Source organism: Vulpes vulpes, chromosome 15 (assembly GCF_048418805.1).
Source record: "Vulpes vulpes isolate BD-2025 chromosome 15, VulVul3, whole genome shotgun sequence".
NCBI classification, from domain to species: domain Eukaryota; kingdom Metazoa; phylum Chordata; class Mammalia; order Carnivora; family Canidae; genus Vulpes; species Vulpes vulpes.
In genome coordinates this window covers 18,154,834-18,180,152 of record NC_132794.1, presented here as the reverse complement: position 1 = coordinate 18,180,152, position 25,319 = coordinate 18,154,834, and the positions used below count along the sequence as shown (strand labels likewise).

At 38.2% G+C, this 25,319-nt stretch overlaps 1 pseudogene; it reads right to left on the bottom strand.

Moving 5' to 3' along the window:
• Positions 1-996: 996 nt before the first annotated feature.
• Positions 997-23,740, bottom strand: LOC140595567 (elongation factor 1-alpha 1-like; annotated as a pseudogene).
• Between the last annotated feature and the right edge of the window lie 1,579 nt (positions 23,741-25,319).

The following is a 25,319-nucleotide window of genomic DNA, read 5'->3' as shown; positions in this document are numbered from 1 at the left end:
TCTGTGTGTGACTATCATAAATAAATAAAAATTTAAAAAAAAAAACTATCAATTTGGGAAGAACAGATTCCACTGAACTAAAATTAGATGTTAGAGTTACTATTTTTAAGAAAATAAATGAGGAGTGCCTGGGTGGCTCAGTCAGTTGAGTGTCCAACTCTTGATTTCATCTTAGGTCATGATCTCAGGGTTGTGGAATCAAGCCTTGTGACAGGCTCTGTGCTCAGCAAGGAGTCTGCTTGAGATTCTCTCTCCCCTGCCCCTGCTCACACTTTCTCAAAATAAATAAATCTTTAACAAAAGAAAAAAGAGGGGCACCTGGGTGGCTCAGTCAGTGAAGCTTCTGCCTTCGGCTCAGGTCATAATCCTTTGTTCCTGGGATCGAGCCCCGAGTCCTGCTCCCTGCTCAGTGGGTAGCCTGCTGCTTCCTCTCCCTATGCCTGCTGCTCACCCTGCATGTGCTCTGTCAAATAAAATCTTAAAAAAAAAAAAAAAAAGAAATGAAATACCATCCACAGAGCCAAACTTTTAGAATAGCAACAGAAGGAATGGTAGTAACACTGAGTACTTGTCAAAAGGCAAGTCTTTTTCAACTAAAGAAAAAAAAATCACCTGTTTATGTTGCCTCAGCCAGGACCAGTCTTTTTTTTCTCTTTTTGAAAGTGGCCTTGCCAGCACACGAGTTGGTGAAAGCTTTTTTTTTCTCATTAAACTTTCGTTTTAATGGGTCTCAAAATTCTGTGACAGATTTTTCGTCAAGTTGTTTCCATTAAAAAGTACTGATTTTAAAAACTAACTTAAAACTGCCATACACGCGCACACACACAAAAAAAGGTCCGCAAAACATTCTCCTTTCCTTCTGAAGGTTTTATGATGCATTGTTATCAATAACCAGTCTTTTACTATTAAACTTAAATGGCCAATTGACACAGAGAGTTCTGAGACCGTTCCTCCACCACTGATTAAGACTGGGGTGGCAGGTGCTGGGGATAATATTCAATTAGCCTTCTGAGCCGCCTTCTGGATGGACTTGGAGACGTGGCCAGCTCCGGCTGCCTTCTTGTCCACTGCTTGGATGACACCCACAGCAACCGTCTGTCTCATGTCACAAACAGCAAAACGGCCCAGAAGAGGACAGAGAAGCTCTCAACACACATAGGTTTGCCAGGAACCATATCAACAAAGGCAGCATCCCCAGATTTCAAGAACTTGGGACCATCTTCCAGCTTTTTTCCAGAATGACAATCTATCTTCTTCAGCTCAGCAAACTTGCAAGCAACGTGAGCTGTGTGACCATCCAACACAGGTGCACGTCCAGCACTGATTTGACCTGGATGGTTCAGGATAATCACCTGAGCCATGAAGCCAGCTGCTTCCATTGGTGGGTCATTTTTGCTGGCACCAGCCACGTTGCCACGACGAACATCTTTGACAGATACGTTCTTGATATTGAAGCCCACATTGTCCCCAGGAAGAGCCTCACTTGAAGCTTCATGGTGCATTTCAACAGACTTTACTTCAGTTGTAACATTTACCAGAGCAAAGGTGACCACCATGCCAGGCTTAACAACACCAGTCTCCACTCGGCCCACAGGGACAGTACCAATACCACCAATTTTGTAGACGTCCTGGAGAGGCAGACACAAGGTGTATCAGTTGGATGAGTTGGCAAAATGCAATCCAGAGCTTCAACCAGTGTGGTTCCACTGGCATTCCCATCTTTACAGGTAATTTTCCATCCTTTGAACCAAGGCATGTTAGCACTTGGCTCCAGCATGTTGTCACCATTCCAAGCAGAAATTGGCACAAATGCTACTGTGTTGGAGTTGAAGCCAATTTTCTTAATGTAAGTGCTGACTTCCTTAATGATTTCCTCGTATCTCTTCCAGCTCTAGGATGGCTCAGTGGAATCTATTTTGTTAACACCAACAACTAGTTGTTTTACACCCAGTGTGTAAGCCAGAAGGGCATGCTCCCGGGTCTGCCCCTTCTTGGAGATACCTGCTTCAAATTCACCAACACCAGCAGCAACAATCAGGACAGCACAATCAGCCTGAGATGTGCCTGTAAATCATGTTTTTGATAGTGTTTGTGTCCTGGGGCATCAGTGATGGTCACATAATACTTGCTGGTCTCGAATTTCCACAGGGAGATATCAACGGTGATACCATGTTCATGTTCAGCTTTCAGTTTATCTAAGACCCAAGCATACTTGAAGGAGCCGTTTCCCATCTCAGCAGCCTCCTCAAATTTTTCGATAGTTCTCTTGTCAATCCCACCACATTTGTAGATCAGATGGCCAGTAGTGGTAGACTCGCCCGATCTATGCGTCCAATGACTACAATGTTTTTTATTTATTTTATTTTATTTTGTTTTATTTTATTTTATTTTTTATTTTATTTTATTATTGTATTATTTTATTTATTTATGACAGAGAGAAAGAGAGACACAGGCAGAGGGAGAAGCAGGCTCCATGCAGGGAGCCCAACGTGGGACTCGATCCTGGGTCTCCAGGATCACACCCCCAGCTGAAGGCGACACTAAATTGCTGAGCCACCAGGGGCTGCCCCAATGACTATGATGTTGATGTGAGTCTTTTCCTTTCCTATTTTGGTTTAGGTTTAGTGGTGGTTTTCACGACACCTGTGTTCTGGCAGCAAACCCGTTGCGAAAAAGAAAAGCCTTTTTTTTTTTTTTTAAGATTTTATTTATTTATTCATGAGAGACACACAGAGAGAGACAGACACAGGCAGAGGGAGAAGCAGGCTCCATGCAGGGAGCCCAATGTGGAACTCGATCCCCCGTCTCCAAGATTATGCTCTGAGCTGAAGGCAGACACTCAACCACTGAGCCACCCAGGTGCCAAGGACCAAAGTCTCTGGAATCAAATGGGTCAGAAAAGGTGCTGTGTGTTATGTATGGTCAAGCAATGATCAAACTATGACATGCTTACAAGATTATGGTTTGAGTGAAATAAATTGCTCTAAAACCAAAACCTAATTTTATCCCATTTGAAGTGATGAAAATAATCAGAAAATTAGGTATAATTTGTAATCCCAAACTGATTTGTGTGAGTGTATGACTTTAATTTGCAAGCTAAGCACATGTTTGAAAGGCATTTTACTACTATTAAACTGATTTAAAATACTAACTTAGAATGATTTTAAAACCTGTGGTGAAGGGCCACTTTCTTATTTCCAATATGTCACAGACTGAAAGTCTTATAAAATGAATGAAGGGCAGCGGGGGAAATGAAGAGTTGCTTAATGGGTATAGAGTTCAGTTTTGCAAGATGAAAAATTTCCATATGTTGGTTACACAATAATGTGAATATCCTTAACATTACTGAACTGTACACACTTAAGAGTAAAACAGCAAATCTTATTTATATCTTAACACAACTTAAATATTTTTAAAAATGAATCACTAGTAGAATTTAATAATGTAGTTCAAATTACATGATACGGGCAGACAAACCTGGTCATCTCAGTAGAGGAAGGAAAAAAATATAGTGAAATTTAACACCCATTCATGATAAAAACTGCAAGCTAGAATTAAAGGGAACTTCTTTAACCTGACAGAGCATTGAAAAAACCTTCACAGCAAAGGATACAGTCAACAAAACTAAAAGACAAGCTACAGAAAGAGAGAAGATATTTGCAAATGATATATCAGATAAAGGGCTAGTTTCCAAAATCTATAAAGAACTTATTAAACTCAACAACAAAGAAACAAACAATCCAATCATGAAATGGGCAAAAGACATGAAGAGAAACTCACAGAGGAAGACATGGACATGGCCAACAAGCACATGAGAAAATGCTCTGCATCACTTGTCATCAGGGAAATACAAATCAAAACCACAATGAGATACCACCTCACACCAGTGAGAATGGGGAAAATTAACAAGGCAGGAAACAACAAATGTTGGAGAGGATGCGGAGAAAAGGGAACCCTCTTACACTGTTGGTGGGAATGTGAACTGGTGCAGCCACTCTGGAAAACTGTGGAGGTTCCTCAAAGAGTTAAAAATAGACCTGCCCTATGACCCAGCAATTGCACAGTTGGGGATTTACCCCAAAGATTCAGATGCAATGAAACACCGGGACACCTGCACCCCAATGTTTCTAGCAGCAATGTCCACAATAGCCAAACTGTGGAAGGAGCCTCGGTGTCCATCGAAAGATGAATGGATAAAGAAGATGTGGTTTATGTATACAATGGAATATTCCTCAGCCATTAGAAACGACAAATACCCACCATTTGCTTCAACGTGGATGGAACTGGAGGGTATTATGCTGAGTGAAATAAGTCAATCGGAGAAGGACAAACAGTGTATGTTCTCATTCATTTGGGGAATATAAACAATAGTGAAAGGGAATATAAAGGAAGGGAGAAGAAATGTGTCGGAAATATCAGGAAGGGAGACAGAACATAAAGACTCCTAACTCTGGGAAACGAACTAGGGGTGGTGGAAGGGGAGGAGGGTGGGGGGTGGGGGGGAATGGGTGACGGGCACTGAGGGGGACACTTGACGGGATGAGCACTGGGTGTTATTCTGTATGTTGGTAAATTGAACACCAATAAAAATTAATTTATTAAAAATAAATAAATAAATTTTAAAATTAAAAAAAAAAAAAAAGCATCACAAAAGACCAAGATAAGCTGTGGAAATGTTCCAGATTAAAGAAGATTAATGCCATCTAAATGCAATACCTGATCTTAGAATGGATCCTGTAGCAGAGGGGAAAAAGCAATATAAAAAAACACTTCTGGATCAATTGACAAAATTGATCTATTGGAATATGCATGGTAGATTATTGTGTCATGTTAAATTCATCAAAGTTGATGATGGAACCATAAAGATATAAGATACATAAATATTTTATTCTTATAAAATATATATTGAAATATTTAGGGATAAAGGACCATTATGTATACAGCTTAGTTTTAAGTTCAAGATGTGTGTGTGTGCACAAATGGGGCAAAATATTAAGAATAAGAGAGTCTGGGGGAAACTATAATCTACTATTACACCCATGTCATCTTGTAGCTATTTACAAATAAAAAGTTGTTAAAATTGAAAAAAAAAAAAAGAAAAAACCTTCAACTAACACCATATATAATAGCTTGTCTTCCTTCTAAGATTTGGAGGAAGACAAAGAACTATCTGCTGTCATCATTTCTATTCAACACTATACTAAAGATCCTTGCTTGTGAAATAACATTAGCATACATATTGTGAGAAATAAAACTGCAGAAGACATGAAACATTGAAAATCTTAATATACTTTTTTAAAAAACTAGAATTGATGAGTTTAGTAAGGTAAGGTACAAGGTCAATACACAAAACTATTTCTACATGCTACCAACAAATAATTGGAAAATGAAATTTAGAACCTACCATTATAATAGTATTAAAAACATGAAATAATTAGGGTCAAATACAACAAAATTTGTACAGGACAATTGCTAAGAAATGAATGAAAATCTGAATGAAGAGGTATGCCATAATTGTGAATTGAAAGACTTAATTTTGTAAATGTTAAGTGTCCTTAAATTGATCTATAAATAGTGCAATTCAACTCAAAATTCTGGGAGTCTTTTTTGTAAACAAACTAATTATAAAATTTATTTGTAAATGCAAATGACCCAGAATAGCCAAAACAATTTCAAGGAAAAATTAGAGAATTTGCACTATGTAAAGATTTCTATTTAAAGCTACAGAAATTAAGATGCGATATTAAGATGAGGATAGACATGGACCAATGAACAGAATAGAGTCCAGAAAAGGACTCAAACATAGATGGCTAATTGATTTTTGACAAAGCTGCCAAAATAATTCAATAGGGAATGACTGATCTTTTCAACAAATGTTAGAACAACTGGATATATTTATGGAGAAAAATGAACCTCAATCTTTACCTTGTATCATACATAAAATTGTGATGGATAAAAAAACAGATCGTCAGGGCACCTGGATAGTTCAGTCAGTTAAACATCCAACTCTTGATTTTAGATCAGGTCATGACCTCAGGGTCATGGGATCAAGCCCTGTGTTGGGCTTTGCACTCAGCAAGGAGTCTGCTTGAAATTCTCTCCCTCTCACGCTACCCCCTCCCCATGCTCGCTCTCTCTCTCTCAGATAAATAATCTTTAAAAAACAATAGGTTGTCAATCTAAACATAAAGGCCAAAACTCTAAAACCTCCAGATACAAAATTTTCATCATCTTTGGGTAAAGTTTTAGACAAAAAAAGCAAAAGCATTAAAAATTCTGTAAAGTCACCTTCATCAACATTTATTAAAACCTCAGTTATTTGAAAGATAATATTAAAAAATATAAGGCACAGCACAGATTGGGAAAAATAACTGCAAAACATAATCTTACAAATTTCTTATTTCAAAAAACTATATAGAATTCTTAATAAGAGAATTCAAAAATATATAGCAAAGATGTAAACAGACACTTCACAGAAAAGGATGTACAAATATCCAACAAAGCATATGAAAAGGTCTTCAGCCTCACTAGTCATCATGAACACAAAATCACAGTTCAGTACCATTTAATACCCATTATAACTGCTTAAAGTTAAAGAAAGTCTCACAACACTAAGTGTTAGTGGTGACATGGACCAAAGGAAATTATGCACACTGCTAGTGAAAATTTAAAAAGCACACTACTCTGGAAAATTTAGACACATTTTTCTCACAATCCAACAATTCCAACCCTAGGTATTTACCTAACAGAAATAGAACATACCCAGGGAGCCAGGGTGACTCAGTCGGCGGCCAGCTCTTGATTTAAGCTCAGGACATGATCTCAGGGTCCTGGGATCCAGCCCCAGGTGGGGTTCAGAGCTCTGTGGAGAGTCTGCTTTAGATTCTCTTCCTCTCCCTTTGCTCCCCATCTCACCCCCTCTCATGGATAGATAAATTAAAAAAAAAAAAGACATAGAACATACCCATTAAAGGATTCACACAGCTTTATTCAAAATGGCTCCAAACTGAAGAATCCCAATGTCTGTCAACTTGTGACTGAATAAATAAATTGTGGAATACCCATACAATGGAAATACTACTCAGCAATAAAAAAGTGAGCAACTGGTTCATCAACAACTCTAGAAAAGGTGTATCTAAGCTGTAAGGACAGAAGGCAGATCAGTGGCCACCTGGGGTTAGAGATGGGAGTAATTTTCTGTATTGGAAACCATGAAATTTTGAGGGGTGTGAGTACATCCTACATTATGCTTTGTAGACAAATTTGCCAAAACTCATTTAAATGTCCATTTAAAATGGGGCAGGGGAGGGCATGAGAACATGTAAATTACACCTCAACAAAAAACCTGAATTACTAGAAAAATAAAATGAAAAAGATTAAAGTACATATCCACTCTTTAAAAGCTATTAGGTTTCACAGACATGAGATTACTCTGCCAAATTGCTAGAATTGTCTCAGTGTCTGTCCTTATCTGCTTGTGGACAGATAACAAAGAGTTCACGTGCTGACAGTCATTGGCAGACCACATTGATTTTGAGTGTGTTGTCATTAAATGATGAGCATCAGTTTTAACTTAATGATTATGGCAATGTCAATGGTATATGAAAAATTCTCTGCAACCTGAGAAAAGCACTTTCTCCTATCTGCTAACAAGGTCATTGATTTTGGGGTCTTCATGACACACATTAACACCCAATTATCACATGCTATTTTTATAGGTGATGTGACTAACTAAATGGGAATGTAATGGAACAACACTTAAAGATAATTATTGATCACATCTACAAACAAGTCTTTAATTCACTTGCTTAGGAATCTATTTATGCAAAAGATTTGTTCTAATACTCCCCATTCTAAAAGGAAAAATGAAGTTTCTTATCTCTAACATTGGTGTTACTCTATAGATGTAAGGGTATGATACACATTTCATTAGCACAGTGATCAACTTAACATCATTGTGAAAATGAACCAGAAAGTTCACTTGAGTTAGTGGTTTAAGGAAAAATCTATGCATTAAGAACCCCATAGTAGGATTCTTGTCTTCAGGTCTCAGATTACAAAATGAAGAATACTCCTAACTCTGGGAAACGAACTAGGGGTGATGGAAGGGGAGGAGGGCGGGGCTGGGGGTGAATGGGTAATGGGCACTGAGGGGGGCACTTGACGGGATGAGTACTGGGTGTTATTCTGTATGTTGGTAAATTGAACACCAATAAAAAATAAATTTATTATTTATAAAAAACAAAATGAAGAACATACTTAACTTTATTTATTTATTTAAAAATTTTTTATTTATTTATGATAGTCACACAGAGAGAGAGAGAGGCAGAGACACAGGCAGAGGGAGAAGCAGACTGCATGCACCGGGAGCCCGACATGGGATTCGATCCCAGGTCTCCAGGATCGCGCCCTGGGCCAAAGGCAGGCGCCAAACCGCTGCACCACCCAGGGATCCCAATATACTTAACTTTAAAGAAAAGTCTTCAAGTACAAAAAGCTACCCTATTCCTGTTGGCCTGAAACATATTGATTGATTAAACAAATAGGACATACCTAACACTGGAGGATAGGTAAGATGGTGTGTCAAGGAAAGAGCAGGAGAACTATGTCACAGTCCCAGCTCTACCAGTAACTACATACGAAGTTTAGGACAATTTGATCTCCTCCATGGCCTCCTTTCTAGGCTAGGATAGTTGATACATTTGCCTGTAGTGCACATCAATTGAGATGATTAAATGAAATCATGTATGTGAAAATATCTTACAATTACGTAACATAAAATAAGTGAAAGGGTCTGAACAAGAAAAACTACCCTCTACAGAATCCAGTTTTCTATTGTGGAAATTGGCACTCACCTCACTGAATGATAAAATGATAAAATATTGTAAAATGATCAATTATTGTAAAGATGATAAAATATCATTGAATGGCTGAATGAGTGACTAACGAAATAATGGCTAATTCTGACCACTTACCCCATGTCAAGCCCTTTATTAGCACTTTCACTTATTTCTCTCAACTCTTTGAATTAGAGATGAATATTACCCTTTACAGATGAAGGAACTTAAGCACAGAGTAGTCAGAGAGGTTGATCAAGGTCATTTGTATAAAGCCAAGCTAGACTTGAAGTCAGTGCTGGTGCTTTTCACTGAGTAGTGTGTCTCAACGGAAGTTTGCTATCACATCTGTGATAGGAGAGATGTGTTTAATACTTCTAACAAATGCAAACACTGAGTGCCTTTCTCATTTCTCATGGCTTTTAGTTGTCTTATCCAAAGTGAGAGATTTACGCTAATTTTTTTAAAGGTCCATGCATCTCTAAGTTCATATAAGTCAATGAGATTTTAGGGGCACCAGGGTGGATCAGTTGGCTAAGTGTCCAACTCTTGATTTCAGCTCAGGTCATGATCTCAGGGTTATAATATTGAGCCCTGTGTAAGTCTCTGTGCTGGGTGTGTAGTCTGCTTAAGATTCTCTCTCTAGCTCCCTCTGCCCCTCCCTGCTCCCACCAAAAGTCAATGATGTTTTATAAAATCTGTTATGCAGGCCTTAATAAGACAATAAGACAATCTAGGCAATCATCATCAACAGATGTTTAAAACATTAGGTGAAAAGTTGGTGAGGCATTTGATAAAGGACAATACCTGAATGTGCCAATCAATCTTAATATCACACAAAAAGAGACAACCAGACACGTGCCTCCTGATAGGACTGTTCTTGGCAAAAATTAATTTGAACCTGAATCTGAGAAATCCCCCAGAAATAAGTCCCAGTTTATAGGAAACATATGAAACAGAGAAATTGTCATTACATGGATACAATTAGCAAAATACAAACGAAGACGACACATACAAGAAAAGAAGAAATCAATTATAAGAAAGAAAAGAGGAAGGAGAATGCATAGATTAAAAGAGATTTAAGAGTTTTTAAATGGAGGTATAATTGACCTACATTAAGAGTCTTTTTTAATCAATGAAATGAAATGTGTGGTTTTGTTTGGATCCTAATTTCAACAAATAAACTGTAAAAGAAATTGAGTCAATCAGGGAAATTTGAACACTGGGTATTTATAAACACTATGGAATTGCTGTTAATTGTTTAAGGTGTGATAATTGGTTTGTGGTTATAGGGAAGGAAGGAAGAAAGGAAGGAAGGAAGGAAGGAAGGAAGGAAGGAAGGAAGGAAGGGAGGGAGGGAGGAAGGAAGGAAGGAAAGGAAAGGAGAGAGGGAGGGAAGGAGAATGGATGGGAAGAGTGAGAGAACAACAAGGGATGAATGGATGTTTATCTTTTAAAAATGCATACTGAAGTAGTTAGAGATGAAATAATACATTATCCAGTATTTGCTTAAAAATATTTAAGTGGGTGAGGGCCTGGATAGCTCAGTTGGTTGGGCGACTAATGCTTAATTTTGGCTCAGGTCCTGGTCTTGGGGTCATGGGATGGAGCCTGCTTGGGATTTTCTCTTTCTCTCCACTCAACTTTCACATGCGTGCATGCATTCTCTCCCTCTCTCAATAAAATTTTTAAAATTAAAAAAATATATATTTCAGTGGGTGAACTGTGGATGAAAAATAAAGAAAGAGCCATGTGTAGAAACAGTTAAAGCTGAATGATGGACACATGGAGTTTTATTATATACACTATTGTCTCTATTGTGTATATATGAAATTTTCCATAATATAAAGACCTTGAAAAAACACTATCACAGAGAGGCTTTCTCTCTCTCTCTCTTTTTTTTTTTTTTAAGATTTTTTTATTTATTTATCCATGAGAGACACAGAGACAGAGAGAGGCAGAAGCAGGCTCCATGCAGGGAGCCCGACGCGGGAGTCGATCCCGGGTATCCAGGATCACGCCCTGGGCGGAAGGTGGCGCTAAACCGCTGAGGCACCCGGGCTGCCCCAGAGGCTTTCTCAAAACAAATATCTCATATGTAGTTAATATCATCTACAAAATCACATGACTTTTTAAAGAGTATGTCTCTAGGTGAAGAATACTAATTTCTCTTCACCAAATGGAAAACACTTTATGCAACACATGGGTTCTTGAAAAGGATGCATAAATAAAAATGTGATAAATGTAATTATTTGCAGTACTTTATACACTGCTCAGAAAATTTGCATGTGGTGTGTTATATAGTTTGCTCAATAATAAATAAATAATGAAAAAGGGATGCATTCCTAATTCTTAAGTCGCAGAGAAGAACAGAGGCTATTCTTAAACCCCAAATTATAGAAGAGTGGTGGTCCTGAAAAGTATTTCATAAGTGGAAACAGCAACTCCATGAAATGTGTATACTAGCTGGCCACTATTTCAGAAGAAACAATAGACAGAAATCGCAAGTTAACATATTTTTTTAAAGATTGTATTCACTTATGTGAGAAAGAGAATGCACGTAAGAGCAGAGTGAAAGGGCAGAGGGAGATGCAGACTCCCCCACTGAGCAGTAAGCCCAACTTGGGGCTCAATTCCAGGACTCCAGGATCATGACTTGAGTGGAAGGCAGATGCTTAACCGACTGAGCCACCCAGGTGCCCCACAAGGTAACCCATTTTACCAACGTGGAAATGGGATCCCATCACACCAATTTCTAAAACTTTTCATGGCCTCCTGATGCCCTCCAAAAAGGGCGTTAGGAAGAAAAAGCAGTCCAATCTCCTTCACGTGGTGGACAAGGACCTCCTGGTAGAGTTAGCTTCTATATTTACTCAGGCTTCAGTGTCTATGCTGCTTCCTCCAGGGAGCATGCTTATCAAACATAAGCCCAGGGTTTAGGTTTGTGCGTTACAAGGATAAGTCACTTTGTTCTCCCCTCCATTGGATTGGAAGCCATGAATTTGGGACTTGACTTTCTCTCTCTCTCTCTCTCTCTCTCTCTCTTTTTAACCACTGCTTTCTGCAACCTTATCTCTGAAGATGATTAGCAAACACAGCAAGAGCAAAAGAGCAAGAGAAATCTACTGATACCCTGGCTGAGGAGTACCTTAGAAAACATGGCAGACTGGCAGTGGTTATTTCTTTGAGTATTCTCTTGTATTTACTTGTGATATCACATCCCATGGCAATTTGTGTTAAAAAGGAGCTTTTACCTGTGATTGTAATTCCTTATGATTTGTTATGAACGGTATTGTGTTAAACCTATTGTATCAGGAACATCTAAAGCTTAAATGTGACATGAAAAATGTCAAGTTCTACAAAATCTGGCACTCTTTCACAAAGATTTTGAAATAAATTAGGCTGTATTTTATATTATTACACTTTATTAATTATGGCTGTGTTTTTTCTTAGCAGTTTCTAAATTTGTATCAACTTTTTTCCCTAAGTACTGACTAAGATCTGTTCAATTTTGGACAATACTGTGCTTTATCAGATATCTACGCAAGACATTTCTCTCTCTCCTCTCTGATTCCCAGGCTAGCTGGATATTAGGGAAGAGATTGCCAGGTAGTTTTCAGCTCCTGGTGGTGGCTCTGATGTCCTGGACTGGGGGGAAGTGGGGTTCTGCAGATGACCACACAGGGAAGCAGTCAATAATAGATTTAATATTTTCTTGACCAATATCAAAACATATTTTGATTGTTAACCCAACTGGCAAAGGCAGATAACCGAGTGGAGTAGACACTCTGTGGTAAAGAGACAAGGGTTATTTGGGTGGGGCAAGAGTTCTGATGATATTTTATTGGGGAAGGGAGAAAAAGAGAGTGGAGGTGGTGAGAAGTATCGGTGAGGAAAGACTCACCGGTACCATTGTCCTTGGCAAAGTACTCCTCCAAACTGACTGACTGACATCCCAGATCCACCCCCTCTTCTGTCAACCTCACATACTCATCTTCTTGCCTCCCTGTGGTTGGCTGAATTCTAACCTGACCCCAAGAGTACCCCCATGAAATCTCCTCCCTCTGCTGGTTGGCCAAACCCGTGAATATGATGGGATATCACTTCTGCGCTCAGGTTAACTAATCAGTTGATTTTTTTTAAATTTATTTATTTATGATAGTCACACAGAGAGAGAGAGAGAGAGAGAGGCAGAGACACAGCAGAGGGAGAAGCAGGCTCCATGCACCGGGAGCCCGACGTGGGATTCGATCCCGGGTCTCCAGGATCGCGCCCTGGGCCAAAGGCAGGCGCCAAACCGCTGCGCCACCCAGGGATCCCTAATCAGTTGATTTTGAGCTATCAAAAGGGATATTATCCAGGGGACCTGATATAATCAGGTGAGCCCTTAAAAGAGATTGAGCCTTTCCTGATGTCAGAGAGACTGAAGTGTGACAAAGCCTATACAGGTGACAAGGACTTGCCTCTGGGAAGGGTGAAGGGTTTCCAGCTGATAACCAGCAAGACAAGGAGACCACAGTCCTACCACTACAAGGAAATGAATCCCGCCAACAACCCAAGGGACCTTGTAAATGTTTTTGTTTTAGTTTGGTTTGTTTTTTCCTCCAATCAAGAGTCCAGATGAAGATTCAGCTGGCCAGCAGCTAGATTTTGGCTTGATGAGACCTGAGCAGAGGACTCAGGTTACCATGGAAGGCAAGGAATGTGTGTTTTTCCAGCCCTTGAGCTTGTGGTAATTTGTTACACAACAATACAAAACCAATAGATTCCCCTTGCATGAACCTCTCACTCCTGCCTCCTTCCTCCCTCCCTGATCTTGTACTGCAAAATTGCCCATCTGATGCTTGAATTAATTTATGCTCCCATGAACAAAGGATGACAATATTTGTACACATGTAGTCCAACACTACAAATAATCAGACATTTGAATCAAAATAATGAAATATTTTGATTGCCATTTCTTTCAAATGGAGAAATAAATGGCAGAAGAGGTTGAGTGATTTGATGAAGGCTACACTGAACACAAGGGGCAGAGCGAGGGTGAGACCCGGTCTCATGGCTCCTAATCTAGGACCATTTCATTTGATATAAAAAGTTCTGGTTTCTTTCCTTCCAGTATTTGCATATTGGAGAAAGGGGATGGTACTGGTGGAAAGAAGGGGGACTGAAAATTACAGGCAATAATATGTGGAAGGATATCTTTCAATGAATGGAAAATTGGGACAGGGGGGAGGCATAAAAGAACACTGTGAAAAAGACTTCAATGTATAAGAAATGTTTTGTTTGTGGCCCTGGTCCCCAAAATACATGGTGAGTGGCATTTTATATCACTTATTTTATTTATAGATCAAGAAAAATTATTATATTAGGAAATTGCTTTTTTTCCTATGGTTATTTAAGAGATGTTCCATTGAAAGTTGGATCTGCTGAAAAAAGAAAATCAAAAGTGGTGGCATCATAATTCCAGATTTCATTCTCTATTACAAAGCTGTAACCATCAAGATCGTATGGTACTGGCACAGAAACAAACACACAGATCAATGGAACAGAATAGAGAACCCAGAAATGACCCTCAACTCTATGATCAACTAATTTTCAACAAAGCAAGAAAGAATATCCAATGGAAAAAAGACAGTCTCTTCAACAAATGGTGTTTGGAAAACTGAACAGCCACAGGCAGAATGACACTGGACCATTTCCTCACACCATACACAAAAATAGACTTAAAATGGATGAAAGACCTAAATGTGAGACAGGAAGCCATCAAAATTCTAGAGAACACAGGGAGCAACCTCTATGACCTCAGCCGCTGCAACTTTTTGCTAGACACATTCCAAAGACAAGGGAAACAAAGGCAAAAATGAACTATTGGGACTTCATTAAGATAAAAAGCTTTTGCACAGCAAAGGAAACAGCGGACAAAATCGAAAGACAACCGACAGAATGGGAGAAAATATTTGCAAATGACACATCAGATAAAGAGCTAGTATCCAAGATCTATAAAGAATTTATCAAACTCAACACCCAAAGAACAAAATAATCCAATCAAGAAATGGGCAGAAGACATGAACAGTTGTTTCTCCAAAGAGGACATACAAATGGCCAACAGACATGTGAAAAAATATTCCACATCACTTGGCATCAGGGAAATACAAATTAAAACCACAATAAGATATCACCTCACACCCGTCAGAATGGCTAAAATTAACAAGTCAGGAAATGACAGATGTTGGCAAGAATGCAGAGAAAGGGGAACCCTCTTGCACTGTTGGTGGAAATGCAAGCTGGTACAGCCACTCTGGAAAACAGTATGGAGGGTTTTCAAAAAGTTGAAAATAGAGCTACCCTATGACCCAGCAATTGCACTACTGGGTATTTATCCAAAAGATAGAAATGTAGAGATCTAAAGGGGCGCCTTCATCCCAATGTTTATAGCAGCAATGTCTACGATAGTCAAACTACAGAAAGAGTCTAGATGTCTGTCAACAGATGAATGGATAAAGATGTATATATATATAATGGAATACTACTCAGCCATCAAAAATGAAATCTTGTCATTTGCAATGACATGGATAGAGCTAGGGGGTATTATACTAAGCGAAATAAGTCAATCAGAGAAAGATAATTATCATATCTGACTCATATGTGGAATTTAAGAAACAAAACAGGATCATAGAGGAAAAGAGGGAAAAAATAAGACAAAATCAGAGAGGGAGACAAATTGTATTAATCATAGGAAACAAACTGAGGATTGCTGGAGGGGAGAGGGTGGGGAATGGGGTAACTTGGTGATGGGCATTAAGGAGGGCATGTGATGTAATGAACACTCTGTGTTATATAAGAACTGATGAATCACTGAACTCTACCTCTGAAACCAATAAGACACTATATATTTATTAATTGAATTTAAATTTTTTTTTAAAAAAGGGATGCCTGGGTGGCTCAGTGGTTGAGCATCTGCCTTTGGCTCAGGGTGATCCTGGAGTCCCACATCAGGGTTCCTGCATGGAGCCTGCTTCTCTCTCTGCCTATGTCTCTGTCTCTGTCTCTTTCTCATCTCTTATGAATAAATAAATTTAAAAAAATCTTTTAAAAAATCTGCTGAAACCCAGTATTCAAATATGAATCACATGCAGCATCAATATAGCATCAGGAGAGAGAGAAAAAAATAAGAAATTGAAAATATCAGAAATAATCTTACTGATTACATGTTTACCTATTTGATGGGGGAAATTATGTCTATTTGTTGAGTTAAGAAATCCATGTAAGGTGGGACACCTGGATGACTCAGTTCTGGCTCAGGTCTACCTTTGACCTCTCTGACACCATTCTGGCTCAGGTCATGATCTAGCCTCATGTCAGGCTCTGTGCTCAGTGGGGAGTCTGCTTGTTCCTCTGCTCCTCCCCCTGCTCCCACCCAAAATAAATAAAATCTTAGGGGAAAAAATCCAGTTAAGGTATCTTACCTTTCTGACATAAGATGCAAAATTTAAGGGACATTTTTTTCTTTCCTTTTTTTTTTTCTTTTCTTTCTTTCTTTCTTTCTTTCTTTCTTTCTTTCTTTCTTTCTTTCTTTCTCTCTCTCTCTCTCTTCTCTCTTTCTTTCTTCTTTCTTTCTTTCTTTCTTTTTTTCTTTCTTTCTTTCTTTCTTTCTTCTTTCTTTCTTTTAGAAGCCTGTTGCGGTGTGGCCCATGCTCAGTGAAGTGATTCATATTTGGATAACAGCTATCACAGGGAAACAGCATTTCACACGTTGGTGCTTAGTTCTTTTTTCTTTAATATATTTATTTGACTTTTATATGCCTTTTACAATCAACCTTAGAGGTAACTTTGTAGAAACTATTCTGCATTCAAATATTCTCTCCTAAAAAGAAAGTTTAGGTTGTAGGTTGGATTCATTGATCCCAAATCTCGTTATGAAAACATTTTGACTGATATTACCAGTTTAGGTTTGAAGGGGATTAGACAATCCATGATATTGTATTTTTTAAGTTAAGATTTTTGGTGCAGAGTTCTGGAAATGGCAGGATTCCCCTCCTGCTAACATATTATTTGGAGACTCAAAATTCATCCTAACCTTTCTTGTTCCACAAGCTGAAAAAAATATGCTGTCAAACAGAATTCTAATGACAAGTTCTTGTCAAATTCTCAGTATTAATGCAAAGCAATGAACTCTGAGAGTCATAAGCTTTAGAAGAATTTAGCAAACAGGAAGTCAGAAAGCGTTCAGAGGTGAAATCTTTCAGCTGGGTGGATTTAGGGCTGAAATATTCCATGATACGTATTTGATAAACTCATACTGCTGGGGAAAAATTTTTCTCCTGTTTATTTCTTGGGTAAAAATTAGCTCATCTCAACCCTGGTGAGAAGTAAATAATGCCACGTATCTTTGCAAAGATAAATCAATGTAAGATCTCTACATTTTCACTTTGTGAAGATATCAGAATGTCCTTTGGCTATTTGGTTTTCAAGTCATTGGCAATGTCTTTGAAACAGAATGATTCTGAGTGTTCTCTCTCAGATGATTAATACTTGAACTTGTATCATCCTGTGGGACCTGTTCAGAGTAGGGTGGATACACCGAGGAGGCTCCGTGTACTCCTTCTGAAAGTCTATGATTATCACAGCTTATTAAATGGCATCCTAGAAATGTGAAGTAGTTAATGTTGTGCTTTGGATGGAAAATCTTTACTTCAGACATAGGATCCTGGCTTCCTGAAGTAAATCTTCCTATATTTCCATTCCCCAAAAGCTGATAGCTAGATTATTTAAGGGTCTCTTTTGGGGTCCAGTATGGAGAGGGACTATACTTCTTCCTTCTTTTCCCTCTAATTAACATGCTTTTTCTTTTTATCCTTCCTTTTCTTTCTACTTCTCTGCCTATCAAAATCTTATTATTCTTCATTATCCCGAATTGACCATTCTCTCCTTTGGAACATACTTTCATGGGAATTACACCCACCTGATCTTCCCACCTGACCACTGCTTATTTTCTGGGCTCAGCTGTAAAGACTCTTCCTTCTTCCAACTTCCCATTAGGTGACTAAACCTTGACAAGCCATCTATGTGATAGCGGATCTTAATATCTACCCTTGACCTCTCCCAGAATCCAAGAATAATATCTTCAACTGCTTACAAGGATGTATAATAGGACATTTCAATCTGAATATGTAAAAAAAAAAAGTTTTAATTTTCCAACTCACTTCTGCCCTCATCAGTTTTCCCTTCTCAGTACATAGCACCCCCATTGACCCAATTGCTCAAAAGAAAGGACTTAAAATTTTCCACTCAATGTGCATTTCTGGAAAAGCCTCTCCTAATACTGAGTAATTTTTGAAGTTAAACCAACCTGGCTTTCCTTTCCAATCCCGCTTGGTCCTGACATGTCATCTTTTTGATACATTGCTATATTAAATGTACTAATATGAGGATTTTTTTGCCTATAATTATAAGGATATTCACCTGTAGTATTCTTTTCTTGTCAGATTTTGGTATCAGTTTTATTCTGATCCCATAAAATAAAGTGTTTTCTTCTTCCCTATATTTGGGATAATATTGGTATTATTTCTTCCTTAAATATTTGATAGAATTCACCAGTGAAATCTTCCTAGTTCTTTGTGAAAAGATGCTTAAAATTTTTTATTATGTTTTTTATTTTAATTCCAGTACAGTTAACATACAGTGTTATATTAGTTTTAGGCATATGATATAGTGATTCAACAGCATTATGCATTACTCACTGTTCATTGTAAGTGTACTCTTTGATCCCCATCACCTATTTCACCTACTCTCCTCCCCTCAGATAACCCATCACTTTGTTCTTTACAGTTAAGAGTTGGTTTCTTGGATTATCTCTCTCTCTCTCTTTTCTCTTTGTTTTGTTTCTTAAATTTCATGTATGAGTGAAATCATATGGTATTTGTCTTTCTCTGACTTAATTTCATTTAGCTTAAAACTGTCTAGTTCCATCTATGTCATTGCAAATGACAGGATGGAACTTATTCTTTTTTTACAGTTGAAGCAAAGACTTTTTTAAAAATGTTATTTGCTTACTTGACAGAGGGAGAGAGAACATGCAGGGGGCGTGGCAGAGGGAGAGACAGAAGCAGACACCCTGCTAAGCAGGAAGCCCAATTCAGGGCTGGATCCTGGGACCCCAAGATCATGACCTGAGCGGAAGACAGATGCTCAACTGACTGAGCCACCCAGGTGCCCCCAAAAGACATTTTTGATAGCAAATTCAATTTTCTTAAATATTCACAGGAAAATTAAGATTTTTAATTTTATCTTGAGTCAGGATAAGCTGTTTTTTCTTCAAGAAATTTGTCCATTTCATCTAAGTTGTCAAATTTGTTGGCATAAAGTTGCTATTTTTCTTTGAACATGTATAGAATCTATAATGACACCTTGCTTGCATTCTTGATATTGATAATCTGAGTTTGTCTCTTTTTTCTTGATTGGTCTTGTTAGAGATTTGTAGTTTTATTAATCTTATCAAAGAATCAATTTTTGCCTTGATTAATTTTCTCTACTATTTATTTTCTACCTTATTGATATATGCTCTTTACTGCTTCCCTTCTTGTCTGGGTTTGATTGATCAAACTTTTTTGGCTTCTTCAAGTGGAACTTATGCCTATTGATTTTACACACTAATTATTTTTTACCATAATGCTTAAAGCTATACATTTCTCCTAAGCATAGTTTTATCATCATCACACATTTTAGAATGTTATATTTTCATTGTAATTCAGCTCAAATATATTCTAAGTTTTCTAATGATTTCCTCTTTGCGCCCTCAGTAGTTTTAAACCATGTAGTTTAATTTCAAATATTTATTATGGTGCTTTTTATAATTGTAAGAGTTATAAATAACCCACATTTCTCAGAAGTGTATTGTTTACATTTATTGTGGAAACCCATAAAAATTCAGCGTACTAAAAATGATGATGACAAATACCTTATGATCTCACTTTTATGTGGAATCTGAAAAAAAAATCAAAAACTAAAATAAAACAAAACAAAAGCAAAGAAGCTAAAAATCCAAACTCCTAGATACAGATTGGTGGTTGCCAGAGGCAGAGGGTGAGGGGTGGCCAAACTGGGGAAGAGGGGTCAAAAGATTCAAATTTCCAGTTATAAAGCAAGTAAGTCATAGGAATATAATATACAGCATGGCAACTATAATTAATACTGTGTTGCATACCTGAAAGTTGTTAACAAAGTGGATCTTAAAAGTTCTTATCACAAGAAAGAAAAAAATTTGTAAGTGTGGTGGTGACAGATGCTAACTAGACTTACTATGGCGATCATTTTGCAATATATACAAATATTGAATCATTTTGTACACCTGAAACTAACATAATGTTATATATCATTAAAACCTTTTTAAAAAAGATTTACTTATTTGATGGAGGAGGGGCAGAAAGAGAAATCTCAAGTAGACTCCCTGCTGAGCTTGGAGCCTGATGAAGGGCTCAATCCCACAACCCTGAGATCATGACCTGAGTTGAAACCAAATGTTGGACACTTACCTGACTGAGTCACCCAGGTTCCCCTAAAAAAATTTTTAAATGATGCTACATATTTAATGATAGCGCATATAAAGAACCTTTTATTAAGGGGGAAGAAACAGGTTATGATCTACCCCTCAAATATTTCTCTTTCAGGTATTATGTACATCTGTATCTATACAGTTGACCCCTGAAAAATGCAGGACTTAAGACTGCCAACCCCCTGCACATTTGAAAATCCCTGATCTCATGTGTGTGAGACTCCCCACCGCTAACGACAGAGCCACCAGGCAGGAACTCAGAGAACAATCTTCAGAGCTCACCAAAGGCCAGTAAGAATTGTGCTTCCACCAGCCATCGAGGTGGAATTCCTGTAACCCATGAGGCATGGAGTAGAGCTCTCAGAACACTGGCGGCTCGAGGCTGCCTTGGCCCCAGATAACAAAACTTCAAAAGCAAGCCTCATTCCAGGATGAAGTTTAAGATTACCTACAAGAATTGAACATAGTTGAGCACTGCTTAGTTGCATTATTTTAAAAAACCTTAGTCTTCAAAGTCCAACTAAAATGATTGTCTTAAAATCTTTTAGCATTCTCTTAGGGCGCTTAACACATCCTATATTTTATGGGCTTTCTCTAGTGGTGCTGTAAATTCCCAGAAGACAGAGAATACCCACGATTCAGGCATATTTGTGGCTCTCTTGCATTATTAATACCTTATATGTAAAGTGATATCAAAATATATATTTGGGGCAGCCTGGGTAGCTCAGCGGTTTAGCGCCGCCTTCAGCCCAAGGCCTGATCCTAGAGACCCAGTATTGAGTCCCATGTTGGGCTACCCGCATGGAGCCTGCTTCTCCCTCTGCCTGTGTCTCTGCCTCTCTCTCTCTCTCTCTCTGTCTACCATGAATAAATAAATAAATAAATAAAATCTTTAAAAAAAACAAAAACAAAATATGTATTTGCCGAATAAATGACTATTTCAATAAAGTTACCCCAAAGTATTAATTGCCTGCTAATTTATGGGATTCATTTATTTAGAATTCTACCTTTTAAAAATGTGAGGATCATTTTGAGAATCTCTCATCTCATTGTTGCTAGTGTGTTTTTCAAAGTATGAACCAAAAAAAAAAAAAAAAAAAAAAGAACTAGATAGTTCTCATGGTCATTTTTATAATAATAAAAAATATTTTTATTATTTGTTTTAGAAATTGAAAGGTCCTTTTTACAAATCCAGCTGGGATTATTTTTGTAGTACTTACATGGGGATTATTTGAGTAGTAGCTCTAAGTTAATTGGAAAAACATGAATTTGGGGGTTTCTGCAAGGCTTCGAGTTTCCAGTTCCAACTCTTTCCAGTTGATGTCACTATGGCAAAGGTATCTCAAACATCTGGCACAAAAGCAGTAGAAAGGGGAGAAAACAAATCTAATAATGCAGCTGAATCAAGAGGAAGCATCTATTTTGGGGGGTGTTGCTAAAATGAGGATGGGGAACCGGGCAAAACATCAGAATTCAGTTCTTGGAATCAGAGCGGCTGAGTGAACGCATTTGATCTCTCAGCAAGCAAAAAACAAATCTGTAATGAGTCTGGAAACTGCTGAAACTGCTTCTCTTTGCGATGACATAGCAGGTAAATCTTCCCCAGCTTGGAACCACTGTGAGGCCTGGTGGCAGCAGATTACAGCCTTTACTGCTGCTTCTACGCTCTTTAGAAAGAAGGAAATGGACCCCTTAAGGCTACATTTCTGGCAAGAGGCTGGTGTAGTGTCTCCCTCCCCTGTAGGAAGTCAAGATAGATAACCCAGGATGCCCAAAGCGAGGACAGCCTTGTTCATCAAAAGGAGAGGTAATGGATAAAAATGTCTGCCTGGGCACTTTATGGCTTCAAAGTGAATAATATGTCCCTGTGTTCCAGCAGGTGTGCAGTGACTCCTGCATCTTTTAGTGTTAGTTTAAGAGGCAAGGTAAGGGAACTCACATAACTCCACACTGTTCATCAGCGAGCATTCCCTGGGCCTTATCCTGAAATGTGAAAAACAGATCTGTTTTCAGATATGATTCAGCTGTGCAGGGAGGCCAACAGATGTGTTCATTAACACCCCCCACAGAGCATATTGTGATATTCACAAGTGGAAAGTGCTCGAGCTGAGGTTACACAAATGTTTTCTGTTATGAAACCTGCCTGGACAGGACCATGATTTTCAAGGAGATTCTCATTTTAGGCCATTTCCTGTTGTCACACTGAATGTGCAAGGTGATTTTCCCAATTAAGACGGGAATAAGTTGTATTTTACCTTGTTTTAAAGAATAGCTGTTCTTGTGTGTGTTGCTTTTTCAATGTTTTGGTTGTTGTTTGGTTTTCTTTCCACCTGAGGTGGGAAACCTAATCTGTTTAAGATTTAGTTTTCCAGGGATGCCTGGGTGGCTCACTGGTTAAGCGTCTGCCTTCAGTTCAGGTCCTGATCCCAGGGTCCTGGGATCAAGTCCTACATCAGGTCGCTTGTGTTTCTGCCTCTCTTTCTGTATCTCTCATGAATAAATAAATAAAATACTTTAAAAGAAAGATTCAATTTTCCATATCAAGATACTGGTTGCCCTCCAGTGAAGACAAAGACTTTTGCACAGTTGAAGGAAATTCATGAGAGATTCATTGAGATTCATTGGTGCTAAAGCCAGAACTAAACACATCAAGTAAGAATTGCTTTTCCTGTTTTAAATCTATGAATCAGGGCAGCCCCGGTGGCTCAGTGGCTTAGCGCTGCCTTCAGTCCAGGGCGGGATCCTGGAGACCTGGGATTGAGTCCCACGTCAGGCTCCCTGCATGGAGCCTGCTTCTCCCTCTGCCTGGGTCTCTGCCTCTCTCTATATATCTCTCATGAATAAATAAAATCTTTAAAAAAATCTATGAATCATTAATAATGATGAGCATGGACAATAACATGTATTTGGAACTCTGCTAGAGAAAATAAGGATTGTGTGGCCCTTCTTTGTCATCATCATTGGGACTTTCATCATCATTGGGACTTGACTGAAGTGTTTTTCCAGGTGAACTGAGGAGATCCCAGCCCTTGACCCAACTCTTTCCAAAGATGTCATCGAAGTTTCTTGGTCTTGTCATAAGAATTCAAGGACTGACAGAGCACAGTAAACAAGTGACACAGTGGGAAAGTTTAATAAAGTGAGAGTACCCTCTCTAGATGTGAAAGTAGGCAAGCTTGAGAGATCAAGCGAGCTATATGCCCTGGGGTTTAGGTTTCTGTCTTCTATTAACAGTTGTTAACTGGGAGGTGAAAGAAATATTCATTACTTGGGGTGGGGATTTCTTGTAAGCAGAGTTTCCTGCCTTTTCTTCCTTATTTGGCAAGGGGTTTCCTGTCATGGCATCTGCCATCTTGGCCTCATCTGGTTTTATTGGCTCCTTGGGGAGTGCTGCCAGGACAGGCCTGTGACTTCCCCTTTGCTGGCCTCTGGGTAACCTGTTAGAACCTAACTAACTGCCTCTAACAAGTGGACCTTGAATGGGATTCTTAGGAAAGCATAATTGGTTCTTAGAGTGTATTTCTGAAGTAATTTCACTGTAATGAGGAGGTGGAGAGAAAAGTCCCCTAATGAGGATCAATAATAAATCACAAAGGCAAAATGGAGAATGGGAAAAAGACAAAGAGGAAATGGTGATTTCTGTTCATAGAATAAAATCTATAAAGAAAAATGGTCCTTGTAAAGCAAATCCTGTCAAAATGAATCTTGTTTTTCAAGTTTGGGTTTAGTATTAACAGTCAGACAGTTGCCACTTTGTCTGTTGGGACTGTATTGAAACATTTTCTTAATCTAGAATTTCCCAGTGATCTTTCTGGGAATTTCTTCTGTATCTCTAGATTTCAACAAATACCGATTAAATGTCTATGTTGTGCTAGGAGGTATAAAAGAAGCATTTGTGATCTCCTTGCAAGACAAACTGCACCATAATAAATTAAAACAAGATTCTTAAGATTTTGAGATTTCAAGGAAGGGTAAAATTACAAACACAATACCAACAATAATATCTTATTTTGCTGGAACTGCCTTAATAAAGTACCATAGATTGGGCAATGTAAACAGAAATTTATTTTCTTATAGTTTTGGTGGCTAGAAGTCTAAGATCAGGGTATCACTAGGGTTGGTTTCTTCTAAGAACTCTCTCTCCCTTATAGAAAATTAAAAAAAAAAAAAAGCAGGGGGGGGGGGACTCTCTCTCCTTGGCTTACAAATGGCTGTCTTATCTGTGTCTTCACATGATCTTTCTTTTATGTGTATGTATGTCTGCCCTAATCTTTTTTTCAAAAGGACACCAGTCATATTTGAGCTAGGGTTCACATTAATGACCTCATTTTAACTTAATTGCCTACTTAAAGGCCTCATTTCCAAATATGGTTATTTTGAGGTACTAGGGGCTAGGACTTCAACATATGAATTTGAAGAGGGGGGCACAATTCAGACCACAGAAAACAATGAAAGCAATCCCACAAACCAATAATCCTATGTGGATGACACATGGTTTCAGACTTTTTATTTTGCCAAATCAGGAGTTCAAAACACCAACATATGATATTGTAGGGAAGGAAACATTTCCCTCTTCATTTCTAGGTTTTTGGATGACATAATCATTAAATTGACATAAGATAGCTTAACAGGGAAAAAAAAGTAATTTTCATACATATGAGAGCCCCATAAAAATGTGAATCTAAAGAAGTGATCAAAGCAGGAAGTTGATGTCCTTGTAGACAAAACAAAACAAACAATAAAAACAAACCCACAATAAATTTATGAAGAATTGTCAACACAAAGGGGTTTGGGTTTGGAGTAGTAAATTAGTGAAAAATAATAAAATTTGCTTACACAGACTTCTTGGTTATGAAGATAAGGCCTTCTACCCTTCTAGTACAGGGAGTGTACCTTTCACATGGGAAATTTATTTGTTGCTCTCAAGGGGA